Raw genomic sequence first — 14,498 nt, forward strand, 5'->3', positions numbered from 1 at the left:
AAGAGAAAGCCAGGCTCTGCTAACACAAACGGTGTCGTATCCTTGGGGACAAGACCTTTAAGCTCTACTAGCAAAATGCATTAGTGACAAAAATTAAACTTTGGCAATAACAGAATAGTACCTGTGTAATCTTCGTCCACATTATAACTTGTTCCCCCAAAAAGCTCTCAGAGCTGATATATCATGTATTGCCTTATTGGTGATTGTTATTAAATCCCAGTTTTTATTAACCTGTGGAAATTTCCCCTGTTGATATTCCATGCATCCCTGCTGATGAATGGAGGGCAAACAGGCTCCGATGTTGCCTCTCCAGCCTGGCTGCTGTTGCCAGACCCTGGTCCATGGGGTAGGAAGGGATGAGTTAAGGCTCACACACGTGGTTCCAAAGGCACGGTGGGAAGAGTGTGGTTTTCCTGGTGCCTTATGGCCAGCTGCTGGTTAGAGGTGACCCGCTCAACCACCCGTGGTTTTACATCTCCAGTACCCTCTCATGGTCACTTTATTTCATGTACTAATGTGTGGGGTCACTTGTTTTCTGTTTCATTCTTACTTTATACCATCACATCAAGGGTGAAATGGCTGCAGGTGGAACACAGCATCTTTAACTTTGATGCTTGTAGTTGCTGTCCCTGTTAGGCAGCTTCCTCGTGGCATACGTGAGTACACTTTCATGTCTAGGGAAGTATGAGCTCTTTCTGGTTTGGCCATGACACAGAGTTGTGGGTTAATGCCAGGAGGCAGCTGAGCACTGCACAGCTGCTCGCTCACGTCCCCCACCCCCAGAATAGAAGAGAAAAGGAAGAGCAAACACAAGAAAACGCACGTGTTGATAATTTTATAGGCAAAGGAGAAGTGGAAGAAGAAAGAAAACAACAAAACGCACGTGTTGATAATTTTATAGGCAAAGGAGAAGTGGAAGAAGAAAGAAAACAACAAACAAGTGATCCCGAGGCAATCACTCACCACCTCCCACAGGTAGAGTGATGCCCAGCCTGTTCCTGAGCAAAAGATGGCTAACCTACCTAAAGTCCGCTCCTCTCTGTTGTATTGCTGAGCATTCCATTGTATGGCTGAGCATGCCGTTATATGACATGGAATATGTCTTTGGACGGTTTGGGTCATCTGTCTGGTTGTGTCCCCTCCGAACCTCTTGTGCACCCCCCAATCTATTCACCAGTTGGGCAGCATGAGAAACAGAGGCGGCCTAGATGCTGTACAAACACTGCCCAGCACTAGCTAAAACATTAGCATGTTTTCAGCATTGTTTTGGTCACAAATCTAAAACACAGCACTATATGAGCTGCCACGAAGAGAATTAACTCCATCCCAGCCAGACCTAGCACACACAGATGGAGGGAAGTCACACTGAGGATACAGAGTGCAGACAAAAAAAATCGTGAATGGCAATGTATCAGAAACCTACATACTTCAAACTAACAAAGTAACGTAAGAATCAATTACAAACCTAAAGCTTTTACAATATATGCTGCTGTATAAATTGTGTAATCTCATTCTGCTGGGCAAGTATACGTACATTAGATTTGCAGGAATTTATGAGCTGAGATGTTTTCCAGTTTAAGATCACCTGGCTACCTAGCAACGTAGCATTGATGCTGAATGTTGTTTCCATGAAATAAGTGGGAAAACCTTTTAACAAGCTCATTTTCTTGTGCTGTCTTGATAAAAGTCTAGTAAAAGGGAAATCTAATGGCTTCAACCATTGTGATATCAGATCCCAATGTTTTGAAGTCACTGAAATGTTCAACAAATACTCTCATGATGAAAATGATGCAAAATGAAACAGCAGGAGGGCTGAGGCTGATCCATTTAGATGCACTCAAAAAGCATGTGTGAATCGTCATTTTATCATAAATATTGAATGAAGGGTGTTTACTGTAACATCACGACTTTTATTTGCAGCAAAATCCTTGGCTATCATCAGAACTGTAGCACTATTTGTGCAGCTCGAAGGTCTGTGCCTCTACGCATAAAAAGCCCAACTGGCTCGGGCTGGGAAAATACGACAGTTAGTATACACAGCCAGGGGAAATTTCTCATGGGCAAGGGTCCTCTCGCAGGTAACCCATGATTTTGAAAACACATAGGCACACAAACCCAGTTGATACTGGGTGTGAATATTTAAGTGCTACATGTAAAATTATAAACCCGTATGCTGATATCTCGTGAAAACAAGCTTGAAATATTAACCCTACTTTATTTCTAAGATCTCTCCAACTTTTTGTTGGTTTGCTTTTGGATTTTTTCCCCATTTCTTATCTAGTTTAGTCATTTGCAATGACTATCATTTACTCCAGATGTATTAGAGAAGCATGTTAGAGAAGCAACATATTGGATGGACTCTGTTTATTCAGCTCTCTCTGTGCCTTTTTGGACTGCTCGAATCTGTAGCACAGAGCATAATGAGAATGTTACCTCCCCATGGAGAGAGAAACTCTCCCTCAAAAATAATACAAAACATTTGCAAGGGTTATACATGAAAGGCTGCTTTGTCAAAATGGAGATCTGCCCTCTTAACAGGAAAACCTAGATGGACTTCAGGCATATATTCAAACATTGCTTGTTCTTTCCACCCAGCTTGTTCTTTCCATCCCAAAATCAGCACCTAAGCCAGTTAAAAACAGTTCAGCCCACATGCCACTCTCTGCTGAAGGAAGGTTTCAGAAACTGTATCTTACCGTTTTATTTAGTTCTTATCACTGTGGTAACGAAGCACTGCACAAAATTAAGTACCACAAAAATCACAACTGAGTACTCTCCTTCACTACTAGCTTGCAATATATTTGGTCTTCATAGAGTCAGCACAAATCAGTGCTCCAGATCTCTCAATCCAGGTCTTTCTTACAATGCAGTAGCAGTATAGGCTCTGGTTGCTGTTTAGGGGCCTTATATAGTGATAAGGGGCCTTATAGAAGAGATATCCATGCAGGTAATGCAGACATGGTCTCTGTCACAAAAGTGTTGCAGTCAAAATTACAATGGAGGACTGTCAAAGTAGATGTGATAGTTGGAGAACAGTAGTACCCATCATTTACAAAATGAGTCAGAAGCACAAGGCACAGCAAATTGGCCACCATGGAGTACATTTCCCGGGAAAGATGAGGTTATGAGGAAGATGAAAGAGAGGCTTTATGCTTGTTTAAAGCCCTGCTTCCAGGAGTTAGGGAGAAAGTATAAGGACATTCTAAGGAAAATTCAACTGAAGAGGAGCTGGCAACACTAATTAGAGGCAGGGGTTGGTGCCACAGCAGAACTTAAGAAGTGCCTGGATTTATGTAATCAGGAGCTTTAAAAGGAAAGAAAAGGCAGGGGTGTTTAATGCAGCAGAAGATGGAGAGGCAGCAGAAAGGAACAAAGCAGGAAAGAAATACTCAGGATGATAAGCTGGAAAGATGACCTGTAAGACAGGTTTTGGAAGCAGGATAAAGAACCTTTGTCAAAACTGAAGGCTAGGAGCTTGTGGCAGCCAACCTGTGAGATGAAGAGGGTTTTAGCTGCATGGAGGAAGAGGAAAAGCCACACTGGACAAGAAGGACCTGCCAGATTTAAAGAGCCTGGACCTTTGCAAAAATAAGATATGACAATTCCCTCGGTATTTTTTTAAATTATGCATGGAGTAAATGCTAAAAGGTGAGACCTCCTGCAAAATTAGGAGGAGAAAAGCCCAGGTTACTGTATTAAATTTGTGATGGACTCCAGGCATACCAACTAATTATGGCACTTGTGACAGTCTTGTCAGGACAGTGCTATGAAAACTCAAGGTGGCTGACCTATAAGCCAGGTGACAACACAAGTTATTTTAATGAAGTGTCTTTCATACAAACTAGCAAGAAACAAGTCACAGCAGAGAGCATCTGCATTAGATTTAATGGCATCTTAGTTCATTTCACTCCTGGTAGCCTGTACTGTCTAGAGTTCATTTTATCCGTTGCCTGAGCACTGGCTGACTAGTACTGCACAGCAACAGTCCCCACTGGGATCCTGCTGCCTCTTGGAAGAACCTCTTAAAACATACGTCTCTCCATAGGTGATGAAAGGATAGGATCATGAACAGATATTGTGGAGACGTGCCAGGTGGAGGGAGTGCTCTCAAAGGGCCGAGCAGTCTGTTCAAAACATGCATTTTTGAGGTACCAAAGCTGGAGGCAAGGAGGCAAGTCAGAGAGGGGTGGGTGAGAAGATGACATGAAGAGGAAGGCGGTGGACAGGGACCATTAGGCTGAACACGCAAGAGGAGTTAACAGAGAAGCAGGTCAAGATCTGAGCAGAAGGAAGTCAGTCTGGCACAGAGAGGAGGATCTATGAGTCATCCCTGCAAAGCTGCTAGCCAGAATTGCACAGCGGCTTCAGAATTTAACGATACTAAGAGTTCCTAGTACCTCGCTGACCTATCAAATTAATTATTGTTGTTGGTCTGTATGTAAACATGGATTATTACAAGATACGTCTGCTTGCATCAGTAATGAATTGATCCCAAAACACATGCAATGTTGCAACTAACTTTATTCAAAGTTTATAACTTTTGATTATTTATCTTACTGAGAATTTAAAGATCGAATTTTAAACCCACAGATTTCAAACCTAGTATACATTCATGTCAGCTAACCTCAAGCTTGAAATTAAGTACCTAAACTCTTTATCTAATTGATGAAAATAAGTAGGTGATTCAGGACTAATTCCTATTTTTATTCTGAGTTTATATAAGAAAAATTCTCCAGTTGCAAGGTACTCTAGCAGGACTTCATTACTTGTATAGAATTTTCCAGAATTTGTATTTTATGTTTCTCCTTTATAAGGAGACATCTATAAAATGTGATAAAATGGACAGGACTTTCAGTGTGATTCAGTTTAATATAGTAAGAGTTTAGAAAGTAAGTAATCCCACATTACTTACTAAAGTATTTACAATATTTCTGAAATTCCTCTTGCAGTTACGATCATCCAGAATGGATGTATCTCTAAGATTTATAAAAAGTGATACACAATATAAATAAGTGCATTTCCTCGGGGAAAAAGATCCCTGAGGAGCAATTCGCAAGACAAATTCCCTGCAAGGTAATTTTTTTCTGGCGAAAGCTTCGCTTGACAGAGTCCCTGCTAAGAAAAATGTCTTTCAGAAAAAAAGTTTGTGGGTTATACAGTCCTAAGGAAAGCCCCTGATAATTCCAGCTTCCTGAGTTCACAAAACAAGGCTCTTATAATTGCATGTCGTGCTCCAAGCATCCCAAAGGAGGTAACACTAAATCCTCATTCCTCCACCCCAATTAAATGAAACAAAATCTCTGTTGCCTTAGACCCACCTTTTCACCTAGTTCCTTGGTTCATAGATAGCTACTTTGCCACAGAAGAACCTTATATTGTATGAAAATTTAACACTCTATTTCTCAATTGCTAGTGAGAACAAGAAGAGGAAACATGACAAGCCAGTAAATCAGAATAACCCATGTGCTCACAAAAAGCTCCTCGGTACTAGAGCAACAGCAGAGAAAAAAGACTATCAAGCAGTAGAAAAGGGAGTATATTCCGGACATTCTTCAGGGTAAAACAGATTAGGAGACAAAGGACGTGGTCCTTCAAGGAACAGGAAGATATCCTCAGCTGCAAACAGTCAGCTGCATCAGAGTGAAGAAAAGAACTCCTCAGCAGTGATATATACCTCTCGGGTAACTTCTCGCTATTTATTTACTGCATGACAGAGATACTCCTGGTGCTGGCTCTCCCTAGATTGCTGATCGTTTCGGACTCTCCAACCAGCAGCGTTGTAGTGCCCAACCGTCTCCGGTGTGCTCCAAGGCACAGCAACCACGCAGGCCTCCTGCTGCTCTTAGAGGGTTCATTGGATTCTGCAGCTCCAGATACTGTACAGCGGTGGAAGCTTTTCTCTCATTTAACCAAATTCAGTTTCGGGTGGTGGTGTCTAAATGTGCTTTTTTTATTGTTTACTAGGAACAGGATGATTCCACAGCATCACTCTGGTTTTTTTCACCTTTTACACTGAGGATTAGAGGTTGGCATTGGAAAGTGATAGCCAGTGACCTAGCAGGGCTTTCTGTGGTGCAGTGTTGTCCAAAGATCATCTATCTTTTCAAACAGAGAATTCAGCTGTTGTGATTCATGGTCTGTGTTTGATGTCAGCAAGAACATTGGTCCCAGTAATGATAAACAGCTCAGGCTGCATCTAGCCTTCGGTCCAGCTGAGCAGCTTTCATATTAAGGGAATGAGCACAGTTTTGTATTATAGATCTTCCAAGAATAACTTGAAGAGAAGACTTGCTTTACTGTGTTCAAAATGAATTAAAAAGATACCCAATACTTTGTTTCTTGCTGCAAGTCCCAATTCCCAAGTTATGCTCCTTGATGGTTCAATATGCTCCCTCATTAAGTATATTTTTGTCTGTCTTAATTTGGCTGAAGTAATGTATCTGTATTTTAGAATAAGAGTTCATCAGGTGATGCAACTAGGAGATAAAAGAAAAAAATTAAAATCTTTTTAATCTAGTTGGTGTACTGAAAAGAATGTCAGGAAGGAAATTTGTAATAAAAGACATAGGTTTATGGCTCCTTTTTTTGCTTCACATCCTAATCTAATTATGTACTCCTTCAAATGACGGTTCCCTTGTGATACTCATTTAAGAAAAGTAATAACCAATGTAATGATTAAAACCAACGTTGTAGAACAATTCCATCATATTCAGGATCCAAGTCCATCACAGGACGGTCTGATCACCAGATTTGGTGGTGTCTAGCTTGGAGGCATTAAATACCTTCTCTGGCTGATATATTTATGTATATTTGCAGAGTTTATATATTCATGTTTTCCAAAGTTAAAAACTCTTTTCTTTTGAAGGAAAAACCTTTCCTCGTGGATTAAAACTAAACCCTCACCGTGCGTTTCTTCAAACGGCCTCGCTCCCCAGGTGGTGAAGCCAGGCCACGTGCAGGCAGCTGCAGCTCCACCCTGCACGGCTGCGTGCTCCAGTCCTCCCCCGTGGACTGGCACTGAGGCTGGCGTGCCTGCTCGATCAGCCACGTCAGGGAACTGATTCGGCTGGAAATTAATACCCCCACCCCCCCCAAGAGATTAATTTTCAGCCAGCTGAAGGCTCTGCACTGAGGTACCACATGGCCTTCCCCTCTTCTGCTGCTGACAGAGGGAAGAGAGGGGAAGGCCCAGCCAGGGCATGCTCGTTACGAATAGGCATGCTGATAAACCTGGAATAGTTTAAGGCAAAACGATACAGCAAGTGGCAAAAGGAGAACACTGTCTCATGGTTAATACATGGTAAAACTTACCCTGAAATGTAGGCAAGCAAAAGGAGTCAAAGGGTTTCATTTATTTACCTCCCCCCCGCCTCCCCCCCCCCCCAATAGTTTCTTGATTTATTCTCTGAGGGAGAGGAATCTAGGGTTTAAGTTGCCAAATCCAGCAATATCTGTCTGAAAACATTACTGAATTTGTGTATTCTTCCAAATGAAAGCAAAGAGATTTCTATCTTCCTCTATCTAAATCTGATTTGTAATACACTTTAACAAAGGATCTAGAAGTATTTTAAATGCCATGTGAATGCAAAAATAAGTGAGAGCCTAAATTCTTGTAATTCTTTGTGTTCTTTTTAATTACAGTCTGAGAACTAGACTGATAACATACTGTATAGATAACGTTTTTAATTTATTCATTATATTCTGATAATTTTTCGTATAAGTAATTACATTAATAAACTGGGCGTAGTCCTTTGAAGTTCAATTTAGAAAGTACCATGTTATCTGCATGTAATAAACCTCATATATCTATCCTCCCTCTTCTGCTATCATGTCTAGTGACTACTGTTAAAAGCTTTTTTAAATATTCCTTTGCTCACTTTAATAGGGATTTTTACAATATCATTACACATTCTAATTGGGCTATTAGGGGTTTCATGCCACTTACAGAAATACAGGGTGAGTAACTGCAACTATTGCAAGTTACGTAAAAAGAAATGAGCTAAAAGGACAGTAACATTTTTACACACACACAGAGTGATGAAATCCAGAGTTAAGAATTAGGCACGGCTGGCACAGTGCGCTGCAGCCCAGAGCAAAGCCCCTGAACAAAGTGCAGCTGGTCAAAAATCAACCCACTGAAAAAGGGATTCTCCAAATTTCTCTAGAAACAGGGGGTTATACCGTCCTTTGCTCTTATTTCAGTTTTGGGAGGCTAAAACCCCTTGTGTTAGAGGATTTGCTGCATCCAACCATTTTATTGCCAGTTTTGGAATATCATCAGCCTGGGCAGCTCTGGCTAACCATCATATTCTACATTTGATGAGGGGAGTAGCTCAGCACTGGAATAGCCTTGAATACTCTGCTTTTTCAGTTTCATGGCCCCATGTTTGAGCCTTAAACACCCTCTTAAAATTACATAGATGCCCATATGTATGCCTGATAAGCTGCAGGGGACAATTTATTAACATATTTTGGTAAGGTCAAGCATGTTACAGTCTGATGAAGCTGGTGCTTCTGATATTCCTAGAACATGGACGTTTGATAAAGACAACAGTGATCATGGCTGAGGGGTTCTGCCTTATGCAGATATTCATATGTTGATCTGTTTGTTTTTACAAACGTGACCTTTTTTTTTAAATACGATTTTCCTCACAGGTGGGAATGGCAGTTACAAACCAATTCTGATAACAGGGAAATTGGAAATGAGGTTGGATCCTGACTACCTCAGCATATTTTGGGTATACGGGATGTAATTCCCCCTTAGAAGTTGTAGTGCAGCTGATCCCAGTGACTCAACTTCACCATATCTATCTACACCCAGTTTTAGTCTCCTGTGAATCAACTTAATTTCGAGGACAGAGCTGAGCACTGAAATGAACTGTGTGTTTCAGCAGAAGCAGGAGCTAATCAGAGCAAACAGCTAGTCATGGCTTTGGTACCCCAAGATAGATGTTTAGTCTCTTTTTTTAAAAAATTATGTTCCTAAATGTTTTTATTCTGTGTTATTCAGGTATAAAGCTCCCATTACCATATGTGTAACAGCACATTAAGAAGTAAGAAATTAGTCCTGATAGGGGATTTCTGCAAGTGCCTCCAATGCTATTAATGAATAAAGAGAAAAGCGCAAAGTGAAACTGAAATCTCTGAAAACAGTGAGATATTTATTTTGATTACAGTGTCTGCTAGGCTCCTTTGCCACCGTGCTGGGAGAGCTCCTCGCACATGTTAGCTCTTCTGGCCCCGGTCTCCATCGGCTCAACTCCTATGAGCTCAGTGGTTTCCAGCATGGTCTCTGCAGCTGGCCTCACTGCTGAGCCTTCTGGTCACACGCTCTTTTTTTTTAACCCCCCACAAAAACGGGACCTCAAATGTCAAACCAACAGCGCATGTAGGACCAGTGCTGACTCCCAGTAATTTAGAAGCAATGCCTCAGCCTCACTATGTGCTTTAGAGACACATACTAGAAGCAGAGCTTACTGGACATCAAACCTAGTCACTCTTTACACCGGGTAGCTCTGAACTGGATTTCTACATGCTTCTCTGCCTCTTTTCTCACCAACTGCTCAGTAAATCAGTTGGTGAAATCAAACAAATTCATACAATTTGCACAGCCTAGATAGATTACTATGAACCTTAAGCCCATAAACAATATAGAGGGAGAGGAAAAAGTAAGCTGTGTGTCATGGGGCAAGCTGCATGCTGTTTTATATAACACAGGAGCGCAGAAATATGCATAAGACCATGTAAACATGGCTTAGTCTTAAAAGAGGTCTCTCATCTCTGAGACATTCAGCTGCGAAACACCATGGAAAAGCAGAAGAGATGGAAGGCTACAGCCTGTAGAAATTAGTGGTATATGTATAAACAGATTAAATTCTTGAACATCCGTGTCAGAAAATTCAAGTTCAGCACAACTGAAAGGATTACTTATGTCTTAGAAAGTAAAAGCTGTGAAGATATCACAGTACATCATGACAGGGGAGATTTCTCAAGATCTGAAGCAAACTTTCAGAATAAACAGGAGATAAGAGGTCCTTGCAGCAGCGGGAAGGTCTTCAAGTCTCTTAAGCAAGCAAGCAAATAAAGAGACACAGTAAGTGACAAACAGGGAAAGGGAGATGCATGAAAAAAAGTAGAAGTTACAGCAGATTATGAAGTCGTCTGTTTTGCAGAATGGTCCCTGATCTTAGGCGCTGACTTTGGCTCTCTGAAGAGTTTTTCACCAGTTAGCGTTATTCTGACATGTGTAGGCTAACATTAGCTCTGGTTGTCTGCACAGTGGAAGGGATCATCTGTAACTCTTACACAAATGGCTTCAGCCAAGAGGAATGGGAAGCAGCCTTGAAAATACAAGAAATTCTCTCCTGGGTCAGATCAAAGGTCTCTTTGGCCAGTATTCCCCTTGCCTGGGGACATTCAGGAGGCTGTCACTGCTGTGCTGACATTTGGATCTTTGCAAAAACTCCATCAGACAGACAATCACCCTTGAGGGAAAGCTTAGTGACACAACTGAGACCATGAAGTCTAAAACTCAGAAAGAAGTTGTCCCTCCTAATCCACAGCACCTGATCTCCACTGGTAAGTACCGAAGGATGGAAATACTTTTCTAGACCATAAGCTCCGGCAGGAGCCCACTCTGCACATGATATTGCATCTGTGTGGAGCCATGAGTGAGCCATCTCTTCACCAGCTTGCCCAGAAATGCAACCATGACAAAACGGTGCTGTGCAGATGCCCATGTGCTTCCTCTTGCTTTGTAACTGCAATGAAAGAAGCATAGCTGTACCAGCAACCCGCGTCCCAAAAATGAGCTGAGGCAGAGAGAAGCTTTTGTCCTGCCGGCTCTGGCCGTGTGCTGGTCAAATAAAGCATCAACACACTTCACTGGTTTGTTGCAACAGTGTCAGCTCTGCCACAAAACATGCTTTTTAAAATAAGCTACTCAGTGCTTGTAAAGAAAATTAATTAGAAGTCAGTGGCAAAACGAATTGCTTTTTAGGGAGAAAATGCAAACTCTGCAGTCCATTCCTCTCGTACTGTCCCTGATCCACAATTTTGTTAACGATGTCATAGAGTCCACAAAGTCCTTTTAGTAGCTCTTTCACTAAAGATGACTAGCTGTCTGTCTCTATAGCCCCGTAGCAGCTAGCTCCAGAAGGAGACTTTATCTGTTTTAAACTGATCTCCTACTAGTTTCATTGAGTGTGTCCTAGTTCTGGTAATGTGGGATTACAGTTCTGTGCTCACCTTATCCACTGCCTTGATTTCTGTAAACCTCACTCATCTCTCTCTCCTCAGTCTCTCTCCCTCACGTCTGGAGAGCTCCAGTCCTTTAGGCTCTCCTCATAAAGCAAAAAGGTTCATGTAGCAACAAACTGACACCCCTTTATCCCCTTCCTGACACTCAGTATTCTGTTAGGGTTTTTTTGGCCACCGGATGATTTCAGAGAATTGTCAGTGATGACTCTCAGATCTTTCTCCTGAGCTGCAGGTGCCAGTTCCAAGTTCAGCATCATGCAGGCATGGTATTTTTCCTCGGCTGCATTACTTCACATTTGTCTACACTGAGGCTCATCTGCCCGCCTACGCTGTTTTGTGAGGTCTTGCCACAGACTTCACAACTGGTGCTGCATTATCATCAGCAGACTTGGAGATCTCACTGCACACCCCCTCCCCTAGGTCACCGCCATGCTAAGATGAGTCCCAGCACCTATCCCTGGAACACCCTGAGGCTCATCTTTTCCATTCTGAAAACTGATTTGATCTCTATCCTTTAACAAGCTTTCAGACAAATTTGGTTCTTCAGTAACCTCTGGTGTGCAATATTGTCAAAGACTTTTTGAAAATCCAGCTGTATCATACTCACTAGATGGATTTATCTGTGTGCTCACTGGCACCTTCCTAGAACGCAGAAGGTCAGGGAGGCAGGATTTCCCTTTGCAGATGCCATGCTGACCCTTTTCCATATCGATCTCATTTGTCCAGTGCTTAACTGATCTGAATTCACTCTGTAGCGATCTAGATTAGTGGAACTTCAAGAACATACAGGAAGAAGACTGCAGCATTAGAGCAAACTTTGGTACTTCTGCAATATAATAGGCAAAATTGTCACCTTGGAGGTTACCACCTTGAAAAGTTGCAAACCCTGTTTTGCCAGGGCTGAGGACTTAAGAGGTCACCTGCTTATAAGAAGTGCCAAATTCATACAAAGGAAAAAGAAGTAATGAAAAGAAGTAATGGGACCTTGAAGGACTCTCCTGGAGGGCAAGAGTGGTATGTGTGTGTGATTCCTGAATTGATGCATGAGAAATAAGTAACTAGGGCTGGTCTGAGAACACCAAGTGCCTGATTCTATTTCAAGCCAGGTGACAAGTAGGGGTATAAAAAAGGTTGCCCTTGAGATGCAGGTCAGAGATGTAGTGAGCTCAGGAACTGTGACAGAAATGGTGCTATGAAAATCCACCTCAACTTGGGGTAATTAAACATTTCCTAATCCTTTTTGCTGTGCTGCTACTTGACAGCTCCTTGCACAGATTGGACTGAAGGTCAAAGTTAAAAAAAAAAAAAAAAAGAAAAAACCACGTCTCTGGACCGACTGCAAATAACTTTATCTTTATCCTGCATCTTACTTCATCATGTTAATACACAAACAGATTCAAGCTTACATGGTTCTCAAAGTGACTTTGCTTACTCTATTACCCATTTATCTGCCACACAAGCACTTGACTCAAAGTGAGAGCTCAAAAACTCTGCCCTCTATTACTTTTTCTTATTTAGAAGCAATTGCTATATCAGCAAGAGAAAAGTCACTCCATTTGATTAATAATACATACTGATGGTTGAGACATTCAGTCAGAAGACTGATAAACTTGTTAAGCTGCTGAAATCCACTGACAGTTTTCTCTAGGTCTAGACTTACCTTCTGCCCTTCCTGCTTTGTGAAAGCTCACATAAGACACCACTAAATAGTTTCTTTGTAAACTGTGTAAGATAGGTCAGGAAAGTTTGTGATTTTCAGCCAGTCTTCCTATAAACAGTAAGCCTGGTTATTGATACAGCAAGTGAATCAACATGGGATACGTTGGGATATGGCAATATAATGTAGCTGCATATTTTGATTTTTATCTAAGATGACAGGACATAACAAAATACAAAAGCAAATCTCAAAGATGTGCAAAAGGAAACACCTTTTTTTGATCACTGCTCTATTGTTTCCCCACTATCTATTCCCTTTTGCCTCCCTTCACAACCTTTCCTGTTCATGGGTGGTTTGGTTCATTCACTGCTTGCACATTGCCCAGACTTCACCACTTCACCATGGCTTAAAGCAGCAACGAAGAGTCAGAGTGGAGTGAAGAATTTTGTTCTCATCTCTGACATTTAATACCTGTTGTAGGAACTCAGCATCAGAAAAGAAAGCAGAGATTTTTTTTTATAACTAAAGTGTGTTGTTGAGGACAAATGCACTTGAACTCTCACATAACCAGAGATACATGACAAGACCTAGACATGAAGATGACATGGAGTTGACAAAATAGAGCTCTGGGCTTGAGAGCCAACACACACTTCTGAACGTTTAAACATTTGATCCTCTCATGCCAAGTCCAAAGCCTTAATGATGCCACAACGAAGACTAAATGTGTTTGCTCAGCCAGAGACTGAGTATAAACCATGTGAAGGCATTAAAATAAATGAAGGATCTATAGGTTTTGGATTTTGTTTGAAGGTATCAGAATTGTGATCCTTTCTTTTAAGTTTTGGGTGAAGCAGCATTTGGGGAATGGTCTCAGAGGATTCTGTCAAGTGTCACCAAGCAGAAGCACAGCTTTAGGAATATTCTGGAGATAATGAAACTTCAATCACGAAATGCCACTCTCTACCTACTTTGACAAGCATTCCCTCCTCACTGTCCTCCAAGTGGCTGTTCTAGGACCAGACCAACAGAATGGCTAAATCAGTCAATTGAGAGCAAGCTTGGCCCTGCTATCTTAGGAAAGATGAGAGCACATGTGAGCCTTGAAAAGCCTCCACCCACATAACCTCCCCGATTCACACTTTGAAGCACAGGGCAATCAGAGATGTGGGCTTAGCGCCCCAAACCCAAAGGTGGTCAAGCCCAGAGACAGGCAGGAATTGGGGGCATAGCCACGTGAATTGCCGCCAACTTCACCATCTCCCCAGACTATTGACTTCCCCACTCCCGCCCTGGTCATCTCCCCATCATTTCCTCTCAAAGTGTCTTTTTTCCTCTTCACTCTGTTCCTGTTTGGCCCCTGACACTCAGAAGAAGGAGGGGAAGAAGAGCATGCTAGCTGATTCTCTCCCTCTTCTTTCTGGACCAACTAAAAATCTAGAGAACTGCACGTTCAGCAGTTCAGTTGGGGGCATCCTAGGGTTGCAAGACACTGGCATGCAGTGCAGAGCCACTCCTCAGGCACGTACTCGGTGTAATAGGAAACTGCAGTTTGGCACACTGATTTTTTGAAAGGATAGATGAT

Source organism: Aptenodytes patagonicus, chromosome 2 (assembly GCF_965638725.1).
Source record: "Aptenodytes patagonicus chromosome 2, bAptPat1.pri.cur, whole genome shotgun sequence".
In the NCBI taxonomy this organism is placed as follows: domain Eukaryota; kingdom Metazoa; phylum Chordata; class Aves; order Sphenisciformes; family Spheniscidae; genus Aptenodytes; species Aptenodytes patagonicus.